Source organism: Astyanax mexicanus, unplaced genomic scaffold (genome assembly GCF_023375975.1).
Source record: "Astyanax mexicanus isolate ESR-SI-001 unplaced genomic scaffold, AstMex3_surface scaffold_38, whole genome shotgun sequence".
In the NCBI taxonomy this organism is placed as follows: domain Eukaryota; kingdom Metazoa; phylum Chordata; class Actinopteri; order Characiformes; family Acestrorhamphidae; genus Astyanax; species Astyanax mexicanus.
The window spans coordinates 232253-243378 of NW_026040048.1; positions in this window are offsets into that span (position 1 = coordinate 232253).

Here is an 11126-nt window from a genome sequence, read left to right on the forward strand (position 1 = left end):
TTTCGCAGCGTTTTTGATCATACACGCTATGGGCAATCTAGTGGAGAGCTTCTGATTTCCTTGAAGCAAGGTAAACTATCTGTGGCAGCCTTTGCTCTGGAGTTCCGTACGTTAGCCGCTAGCAGCGGTTGGAACGACCCTGCTCTCATCTCCATGTTTCGACACGGACTTAACCCCGAGATTCAAAGAGAACTTGCATGCAAGGACGACTCACTCACCCTGGATCAGCTGATCGCTCTGTCTATCCGTCTGGATCAGCTCCTCTCCCGTAAGCCCAAAGCTGTTAGCCACACTCCTGTGGTTCGCCCTGCACTACTCCAGTCCGGGAATCCAGTTCCGGAATCTGTGCCTGCACCCAGCTCCGAACCCATGGACATCACACGATCCAGACTATCCGTCGCTGAGAGGCAGCGTCGCATACGCCTTCACCTGTGCCTCTATTGTGGTGGTCCAGGTCATCTAAGGGCTAACTGTGAACTCCGGCCCAATTCTGCTCAAGCGTCTGCTCTGGGACAGCGCGTGGAGAGTGCTCCACGCGCTAACGTGGTATGTACCCCTGTTTCTACACTTAAAGAAAAATGTTTTGTGTTGCCTGTTATTATTACCACTCCAACGGATGTTTTTTGTGTCTCAGCGCTTGTAGATTCTGGGTCGGAGGGGAACTTTATCAGCCTGGATTTGGTGGAGGAGCACGCCATACCCACGAAAGTTCTCCCCAAGTCGATCTCCATCCATGCCATCGATGGAGAGACTGTACGCTCCAAACCTGTGACCCTGCAGACTCTTCCTCTCACCCTTCAAGCCAGCGCTCTACATGTGGAACAGCTCTCTCTCTATGTGCTCCCACGCACAGAACATCCACTGGTTTTGGGAGCGCCATGGCTAAAGACACACGACCCCGTCATTTCATGGAGCCTGGGAGACATCACTGCCTGGTCTCCTTTCTGTCGTGAGAACTGTTTATCTTTAATTTCACTCTCTTTGCAATCTACCTCTGTCGAAAGCCCTAATTCTGTAGATACCCCTGCTATTCCTTCCGAGTACTATGATTTTTCTGATGTGTTTAGTAAAGCTAAAGCTACCGAGTTACCTCCGCATCGCCCCTATGATTGCTCTATTGATTTGATAGAGGGTTCTGTACTGCCCAAAGCTCGTGTATACCCATTGTCTCGTGATGAGGAGAAGGCTATGGAAGAGTATGTTAGTGAAGCTCTTGCGCAGGGTTTCATTCGCCCATCCAAATCCCCAGTTGGTTCAGGTTTCTTCTTCGTGAAGAAGAAGGATGGGGGTTTGAGACCCTGCATAGATTACAGAGGCTTAAACGACATTACGAAAAAATTCGCTTACCCGCTCCCGTTAATCCCAGCAGCACTCGAACAGTTACGTAATGCTGTGTACTTCACCAAACTCGATCTCCGTAGCGCTTATAATCTCATTCGCATCAGGGAAGGTGACGAATGGAAAACGGCGTTTTCCACCACCAACGGCCACTATGAATACCTGGTCATGAGCTACGGTCTCGCTAACGCCCCAGCCATATTCCAGTCATTTATGAACGACATATTTCGCGATCTTATTAATCACTCTGTTGTCCTTTTTATAGACGACATCCTTGTCTATTCCCCAGATCTCCCCACACACATACAGCATGTTCGCCAAGTTCTCCAACGCCTGAGAGAACATAGCCTGTTTGCCAAAGCCGAGAAATGTGAGTTCCACACGCAAAGGGTCACATTTCTCGGCTACGTTATTAGTTCCTCCGGTGTCCTTATGGACGATGAGAAAGTAACTGCCGTTACTAATTGGCCAGTGCCCCAGACCATTAAAGAACTCCAGCGATTCCTTGGCTTCGCTAATTTTTATAGGCGGTTCATCCGTAACTTTAGCTCCATTGCTGCGCCCCTGACTGCTCTCACTAAGGGGGCTGCTAAAACCCTGAAGTGGTCACCCGAAGCGGATCGCGCTTTCTGTGAGCTGAAAGCTGCGTTCACTTCAGCCCCTGTACTTAGGCACCCTAATCCCGAGTTTCCCTTCGTAGTGGAAGTGGACGCTTCCGAATCGGGTGTTGGCGCGGTTCTCTCTCAGCGTAGTGGGTCGCCACCCAAATTGTTTCCTGTAGCCTTCTTCTCACGCAAGCTTTCCCCTGCGGAGCGTAACTATGGGATAGGGGATAGGGAACTTCTTGCTGTGAAGTTAGCTCTAGAAGAATGGCGTCACTGGCTGGAGGGGTCCGTTCATCCGTTTACTGTGTATACTGATCACAAGAATTTGGAATACCTCCGCACGGCTAAACGACTTAATCCGAGACAAGCACGTTGGTCTCTTTTTTTCTCTAGATTTAACTTTTCGATCTCGTTCCGTCCGGGAAGCCGTAATACTAAAGCTGATGCGCTGTCCAGGGTTTACAGCACTGTGGATAGCGCATCCCAGCCCCAGGAGGCTGAACGCATTCTTCCTCCCTCTGTTCAGATCGCAGCCATTCAATGGGAGTTAGACGATCAGATTCGCCAAAGTAACGCTAATCAGCCCGATTCTGAGGACTGTCCTCAGGGTAAAACGTTCGTACCCGTCCAGTTTCGAGACAGGCTCATCACCTGGGCTCATTCCGCTTTAACCTCTGGTCATCCTGGTGTCACACGCACGTTACAATTACTCTCTGCCCGTTACTGGTGGAATTCTATGCGTGCTGATGTTCACTCATTCGTTACCTCCTGCTCTGTTTGTGCGCAATGTAAAACACCTAAAACCCTTCCAGCCGGTAAGCTACTACCTCTCCCTGTACCTGAGAGACCTTGGTCGCATATTGCTGTTGATTTTGTCACTGATCTGCCTGTATCTGAGGGTTATACTACAGTTCTCACTGTTGTTGATCGTTTCTCTAGAGGGGTTAAATTTATTCCATTCCCAGCTCTGCCTACTGCCTTCCAAACTGCTCAAGCTATTTATATGCATGTATTTAGACACTTTGGTATCCCCGAAGATATTTTGTCTGACCGTGGTCCTCAATTTACCTCTCGTGTGTGGAAGGCATTTTTTGAACATCTCGGTGTACATGTCAGTCTCACTTCTGGTTTCCACCCTACATGTAATGGTCAATGTGAGAGGGTTAATCAGGAACTCGGGAAATTCCTCCGCACATACTGCTTCAAACATCCCACCGATTGGTCACAATACCTCGTTTGGGCTGAAATTGCACAAAACTCCCTAGTTAATACTACCTCTGGCCTCACCCCCTTTCAGTGTGTTCTGGGTTTTCAGCCTCCTCTAGCTCCCTGGACAGCGGTGTCCACTGATGTGCCGGCTGTGGATGAATGGATGAAGCGCAGTGAGCAGGTGTGGGAAGACACGCATCGTAAAGTCTCTGAGGTACTGCGTGTGTACAAGGAGCGTGCTGACAAGCACCGTGGTGACAGCCCAGACTACCAACCAGGAGATCGGGTGTGGCTTTCTACCCGGGACTTTAGGTTTGAGGGTAGTTGTAGAAAACTCCTGCCTAAGTTTATTGGTCCTCTTAAGATTTTGTCACGTATTAATGAAGTTACTTACAAGGTGGAGTTACCCCCTCAGTATCGTATTAATAATTCTTTTCATGTATCTCTCCTCAAGCCTATGGTCCCGGGTCCGCTCGCTGACGCTGCACCGGCTGATGTTCCACCCGCGGCTGTGGAGGGGGAGGGGTCGTCCACGTATGCTGTCCGGGAGGTGCTGGATTCACGCAGACGTGGGGGTGTGCTCCAATACCTTATCGATTGGGAGGGGTATGGTCCGGAGGAGCGTTGTTGGGTGGCTGCCAAAGACGTGCTGGACCCTGCCTTGCTCGTGGAGTTTCATGCTCGTTTTCCTGGTAAGCCTGCTCCTAGGCCCCGTGGACGTCCCAAGCGTCCTCCGACCTCCTCTGCTCCAACTCGTCGGGTTTCTCGCTCTGGTGAGCCCCGTCTGTCTGGCACCTCCGCTCCGACACCTGCACCTCCCGCCGGTACTCCCTGTCCGCCGGGTGGTCGTCGCCGGGGTCGGCCCCGTTCTGCCTCCGCTCCGGGCCCTCAGGGGGAGGGTACTGTCATGTCTGGTGCTGAAAGCACGTCTGTGTCTCCCACATCCAGCTCTATCTGCGATTCTCACAGTAACAACTACAATACCCAGAACGCACCACTCCATGACACAACACACACTCCCGATCACATGACACGTCACATGACGCCACCAGGAAGTCCCGAGTACTGATTACTCAGTGTATTTAAGGACCATGCTCACACTCACACCTCGCCGAGTATCTGTTTGGTAAATCCTACAATACAAAGCGTTTCTCTTGCCCTTGCTATTCTCCGTGTATGATCTTGTTTTTGTTTTCTATCGACTTTGATTTTTGCCTGCTCCCTTGTGTTGGATTACCGTGTATGACCTGGACTGTTTATTGTACTCTGGATTTTTGCCTACCCTGTGATACTGCCTACCCGTGTATGAACTCTGGACTGTTCCCCGGTTATGGTATGGTTTCTCTACACTGTGCATTTTTGGTACTGACCCTGTTTCTGTTGACTACCCCTGTCTACTCTATAACTTTAATAAAAGTTATTTTATTGTATCTGCACCAGTCTCATTCCTGTCTGGCCCTGACAAAATTTCACTGTATTGTTTATTTTATATTAATGTTTGTATTTTTATTCATGTTTAAAATAAAATTTCTCATGATTTTTCCATAATGCCAAAATAGGTCCACTGCCATTTGAAAGAGACTGTCCTAGGCTATCACCTCTGTAAGTTTGGGCAAATTTCACTTTATTGTTTATTTTATATTATTTTATAGTATATTATTTATTATTAAAATTACAATTTTCATGATTTTCCCATAATGCCAAAACAGGTCCACTACCATTTAAAATAGTCTGTCCTAGGCTATGACTCCTGCAACTTAGGGCAAATTTCACTGTATTGTTTATTTTATATTCATTTTTTTTATTTTTTATTCATGTTTAAAATTAAATTTCTCATGATTTTCCCATAATGCCAAAATAGGTCCACTACCATTTGAAAGAATACAACATAGGCTATCACCTCTGCAAGTTTGGGCAAATTACACTGTATTGTTTAGTTTATATAAAGTTTATTATTTTCTTTTATTCATGCTTGAAATTAAATTTCTCATGATTTTCCCATAATGCCAAAACAGGTCCATGACCATTTGAAAGTGTATGTCCTAGGCTATCACCTCTGCAAGTTTGGACAAATTTCACTGTTTTGTTTATTTTTAATACTTGCTAGTATCAGATGTAAATTTATTCTCCAATAAGCCATCACAGGGCCACTGTGAGGCAGTCCTATCAGTTCCTCAGGCTATCAGCACTGCATATTTCTGCAGGTTTCACTATAGATAGCCCCTTGCACTTGAGGTATTGGATTCATGGTGATGGTTTTAAACTCACACCCCCTGTTTCTAGCACAGGTGTCTTTAACAGGTGATTTCTAGACTAGACTGTTTAGAAACATGCTGAGCAGTTTAATGGTGGAACAGTTTAGTGGACCCAAAATGAAATATCATTTGACCCAGGCCGCAGGATTCAAGGGGAAATACTGGCTACCTCACAAGACCACAAGGAAAAGGCGAACTTTGACACTTTGACTTTGTTGTACTTATTTGTTTTGGCATTATGGAAAAAATAATGATAATTTTCATTTAATGCATGAATTAAAAAAATAATAATATAAAATAAACAATACAGTAAAATCTACCCAAACTTGCAGGAGTCATAGCCTAGGACAGACTCTTTCAAATGGTAGTGGACCTGTTTTGGCATTATGGGAAAATCATGAGAAATTTAAATTTAAGCATGAATAATATACTATAAAAATAATATAAAATAAACAATGCAGTGAAATTTGCCCAAACTTGCAGGAGTCATAGCCTAGGATGGACTCTTTCAAATGGTAGTGGACCTGTTTTGGCATCTTGGGAAAATTATGAAAAATTTAATTTTAAGCATGAATAAAAACAAACAAAAGAAAATAATATAAAATAAACAATACAGTAAAATTTGCCCAAACTTGCAGGAGTCATAGCCTAGGACAGATTCTTTCAAATGGTAGTGGACCTGTTTTGGCATCATGGGAAAATTATGAAAATTGTAATTTTAATAATGAATAATATACTATAAAAATAATATAAAATGAACAATACAGTGAAATTTGGCCAAATTAGCAGGGGTCATAGCCTAGGACGGACTCTTTCAAATGGTAGTGGACCTGTTTTGGCATTTTGGGAAAATCATGAGAAATTTAATTTTAAATATGCATACAAATTTTATTAATTAAAAAATAAAATAAACAATACAGTGCAATTTGCCCAAATTCGCAGAGGTGATAGCCTATGTTGGACTATTTCAAATGGACCTGTTTTGGCATTATGGAAAAATCATGAGAAATTTCATTTGAAGCATGGATTTAAAAAAAATTAATTAATATAAGATAAACCATACAGTGAAAATTGCCCAAATTTGCAGAGATAATAGTCTAGGATCAAACCCACGAATAAATCATTAAAATCCAGATTAGCGATGGTAGAGTACTTAACATTACTGCTGCAAGAAATGCAATCAATGAATTCCTGTAGATGATGCTCACAGTTTAAGCAAAGCTGCAAAGTCTCCAAGTCCGTGGATTCTGTAATCAGGCTGTTACTGTGCCATACACACACTTATATACAATTCCCACCAGGCCGGGAATTACAGCACAACACTACACATTTCCATGCTATTGGGAAAATCCCTGGTATTGTAGGTCCGGTGCAGGGGACGGTGTCTTTAATCCCACCTACAGGTATTGTAAAGGGTATCGGTGAATGTGCAGGTAATATTTAATAACCAACTGAGATGGTGATTTAGGATGAGCTGGAGCTTCACAGAGTATAAAACATATTCTGGTTGGTTTAAAATGTAAAAAAAAGTTTAATGTTTTAAAATAGATTCGATTTTTGATTAGTTATTTAGTCATGTGTATATTTAGGAGTATTTTATTAATGCCAAAGTACATCCCTTTGTAATTAAAATTTCAGAATATGAGTAATATTGTTGATTACAACACATTTCTACGTTTTTAGGGTGTAATAGTGAATAAATACTGCATATTGGCAGTGTTGAATCAATGTTTGTGGATCGATTGAGCACGCTGTGTCGGGGGAGGAGACAACAAAGACGTTCTTTAACCTTGTTCTTTAATTTTCGCTTTGAGAAGCTCTTTGGGAAACACTCGCAGAACTGGCTCGTTCTTTGCTCACGTGACGTCATTCGTTAGTTCGTTCGTTATTCGCTAAGATTGATCGTTTTCGGGAAACCCACCCCTGGGCAGTTATCTCAGTATCATAAAAATAAATCGTATTCAAATGTTTGAGCTGTGGAACTACATTCTTTAGAATGATGGTGCTAGATCCAGTACTTTTGGGAAGAAGTGGGCTGCTGATCTTCCAACACCCTGGATAATTCTTTAGTAGTTTTGATTTAAAAGGAAACAGTGCATTGTTTCCTTGCTTTTGCTTTTTGCATTGCTTTTGTGTTGGGGAATGGTTTGACTATTTTTTTCTTATTCCTGTTCTTTTTTGTCTTTTTTAAGTCAAAAACACTGATAGGACAGTTAAAATCAATAAGAATAGGATGTGATTATAATTAATATTAGTTTTTCCCTTGGAGAAAAAGTGGAAATGAAAGAACAGTAATACAAATGCAATTAGTTAATTTACAAAAATAGAATAAATTAAACATTATACAACAAAATGCTGTTGTAGTTCTGTACATGGTCATTTTTAATCGTATTGTCGCAAGAATTAGCAAGCTTTTAACTAAATTCCCTTTTCACTTTACTTGTCCAGAGGCTGAGATGGATCCTGACAGTTTCTAGAAGAGACGCTAGCTGTGCCACATCTCTAGGAGTTATAGTAAGCATATGGTTTTCTTATTTCTTTGTAAAAACATTTTAATTGTTATATATAATTTTTTTTTTTTTTACTTATATTTTATTGATTTATCAAAGCTTATTATTTAAAAGAACATACAAACAAGGCTGCCAGGGAACAAATAATAGTACAATTGACATTATGGTGGTATTATCCAAAAATAAGAAAAATTGCTTGCTTACAAATCAAGAATAAAACGAGCAAACATGGGTTAAGAAAAAAAAAATATATATATAAATATATATATACTTATATGCATACATACACACCTGGATATATCCATGCACATACATACACATTCACAAAGAGACCAGGGTTATGGTAAAATTCTCCAACATTCAAGGCTATTAAATACAGTCAGGTGTTAATGTAGTCTAGCCACTTTCCCATTTCTTTTTAATTTTAACTTTGTTTAATCTCAGGGCAAAGGTAAGGGATTCCATCTCATATATCTCATTAACAATATCTTTCCACAGCTCTATGGTAGGGGGATCAGCCTGCATCCATTTTCGAGTAATTGCTTTCTTGCTGGCTACTAAAAAAATCTGCATCAGGTATCTATCTGCTCCGACAAGACAATCTGGTAGATTTCCCATATAAAGCACCAAGAACTCCTTGGGAATATCCAGCGAGAGGATTTTGGTAATATGGTTCCAGACTTCATCCCAGTAGTAGTGGATTTTAGTACATTCCCAAAAAATATGGAATTGTCCTACGTCAAGGCAGCCACAGTTCCTCCAGCATGGTTGTGAAACACCCATATGCATCGATTTGACTTTAGGGGTAATAAAAAATCGAATAACATTTTTCCAGCTGAATTCACGCCAAGTTCTTGAGCTTGTAGATGTAAGTTGTGTTATCCCAGTCCAACTGGGGTATTACAATATTTAACTCTCTTTCCCATGCTTTTTTAACATAATCAGTTGATTCGTTTTTTGAGTTCCTTATTCCATTGTAAAGTTTAGAGATTATTTTCTTGGGTTGTATAGAGTAGGCCTGTACTAATTGAATAACAATGGGGTTCTCTTCCAGCTGTGGATCTGTGGACCTGATCTCTTTCAAATAATAATCACGGATCTGCAGATATCTAAAAAAATCTTGATTATTAAGATTGACCTTCTCTTTCAGCTCCTGAAAGGGCATCAGGTTCCCGTTTTTTATCAATGTACAGAAAGCTGTCAGCCCTTTATGAGCCCATAATTTAAAATGATGATCTAACAATCCTGGTTGGAATGAGTGATCATAGGCAAACCATTTAAGTTGCTTAATTTGAGTCTGTAATTTAAATTGTTTAACTAAACCAAACCAAATTTTGAGGGTGTGGAGAGCAATAGGATTCACCTCCGAATTAATCAATCTGAGCCTATCCCCTATCAAGGTCTGTACTGGAAAAGATTTTGTGGAGAGCTCAATGTTCTTCCATTTAGCCGTTACTCCTGTGTTACACCAGAGAACCAAGTACTTCAGTTGTGCCGCCTGATAGTATTCTTTAAGATTTGGGAGTGCTAATCCCCCTTTGTCCTTACTTAGTTGCAGTGTTGTGTACCTGACTCTAGGTTTCTTTCCATTCCAAACAAATCGGGATATTTGTCTGTCCCACTCAATCCACTGATTTACAGGGATTTCCACCGGTATAGCTTGGAAAAGGTACAACAGTCTCAGTAAAATATTCATTTTTATGGTTTCAATTCGAGAGCTTAAGTCTAAGGGGATTATGGACCACCTTGACACATCTTTTTTAATTTTGGTAATTATTAAGGGGTAATTTGCTTTATACATGTCACTTAGCTTTTTAGTTAACTTAATGCCCAAATATAAAATGGAATGTGTTTCCAATTCAAGATTTAATAATTGTCTAGTGTTAGACGTTGGCGCATCTCCAAATGCCAAGACTTGTGTTTTTTCAAGGTTCAATTTATAGCCAGAATAGGACCCATATGTATTCAGAAGTTTAAGTAAAGCTGGAAGACAAATGTCTGGGTCCTTAAGGTATATCAATACATCATCAGCAAAGAGTGCCACCTTGTGCTCCTCTCCTGCAACACTAATACCCCTTATATCAGAAGCTTCCCGTATTGCCTGTGCTAGCGGTTCAATAAAAATTGAAAAAATTGTAGGTGACAGAGGGCAGCCTTGACGACACCCTCTCTCCAGATGGAAACTCTCTGTCAGCCTACCATTTACTTTTATCCTAGCTGTGGGTTGTGAATATAACCCCTTTATACACTTGATCACATTTTGTGAGAAGCCTAGTCTCTCTAACGTCAAAAACAAAAATTGCCAGCTCACCCGATCAAATGCTTTTTCCGCGTCTAAACTAAGTAAGGCTGCGTTCAGCTGTCTACTGTTAATGTATTTAATTATGTGTAGTGTTCTCCTTATGTTATCATGTGTTTGGCGCCCCTGTACAAAGCCTGTCTGATCTGGATCTATTAAATTAGATACAAAATTATTCAGTCGGTTTGTAATTATGGATGTAAATAATTTATAATCCACATTCAGGATTGAGATTGGTCTATATGAACTGCATAGTTCTTTATCTTTGCCAGCTTTAGCTATCAGTGAGATTTGTGCCTCCCTCCACGATGGAGGTGTAACTGCATTTTTGAGGGTCCAATTAAGAGAGGCTAACAGCATTGGTGAGATCTCAGTTTTAAACATTTTGTACCATTCAGCTGGATATCCATCACTTCCAGGCGTTTTATTATTTTTTAAATGACTGATTGCAGTATCCAGCTCTTCCTGTGTAATTTCTTCACTTAATAATTAATTTTGATTTATTCCAATTGAAGGCAGATCCAGCCTCTGAAGGAAATCTTTAATCTCCTCAGGATCTTTTAAGGGGGGTTGTGTATATAGTTTTTTGTAGTAATTTAGAAAGCTGATTTCTATGTCTAATGGGTTATTCAAGACTATTCCTGTATGTGGATTCTTAATCTTATGGATAATATTTAGCGCTCTTTGTTTCTGTAATTTCCTAGCTAGAGCCTTTGTGGCTTTTGCGCCAGATTCATACCATGTTTGTCTCAAAAACCTTAATTTTTTTTCAAATTCTTCTCTATGGTATTCCTCTAATTTCTTCTTTATCTCTACCATATTTTTATAAATCTGTGGATCTTTGTTTTCTTTATGAGTCTCCCTCAGTTGTGCAAGTTCTCCTTCAAGGATTTTGTATGTAAATTCTTTT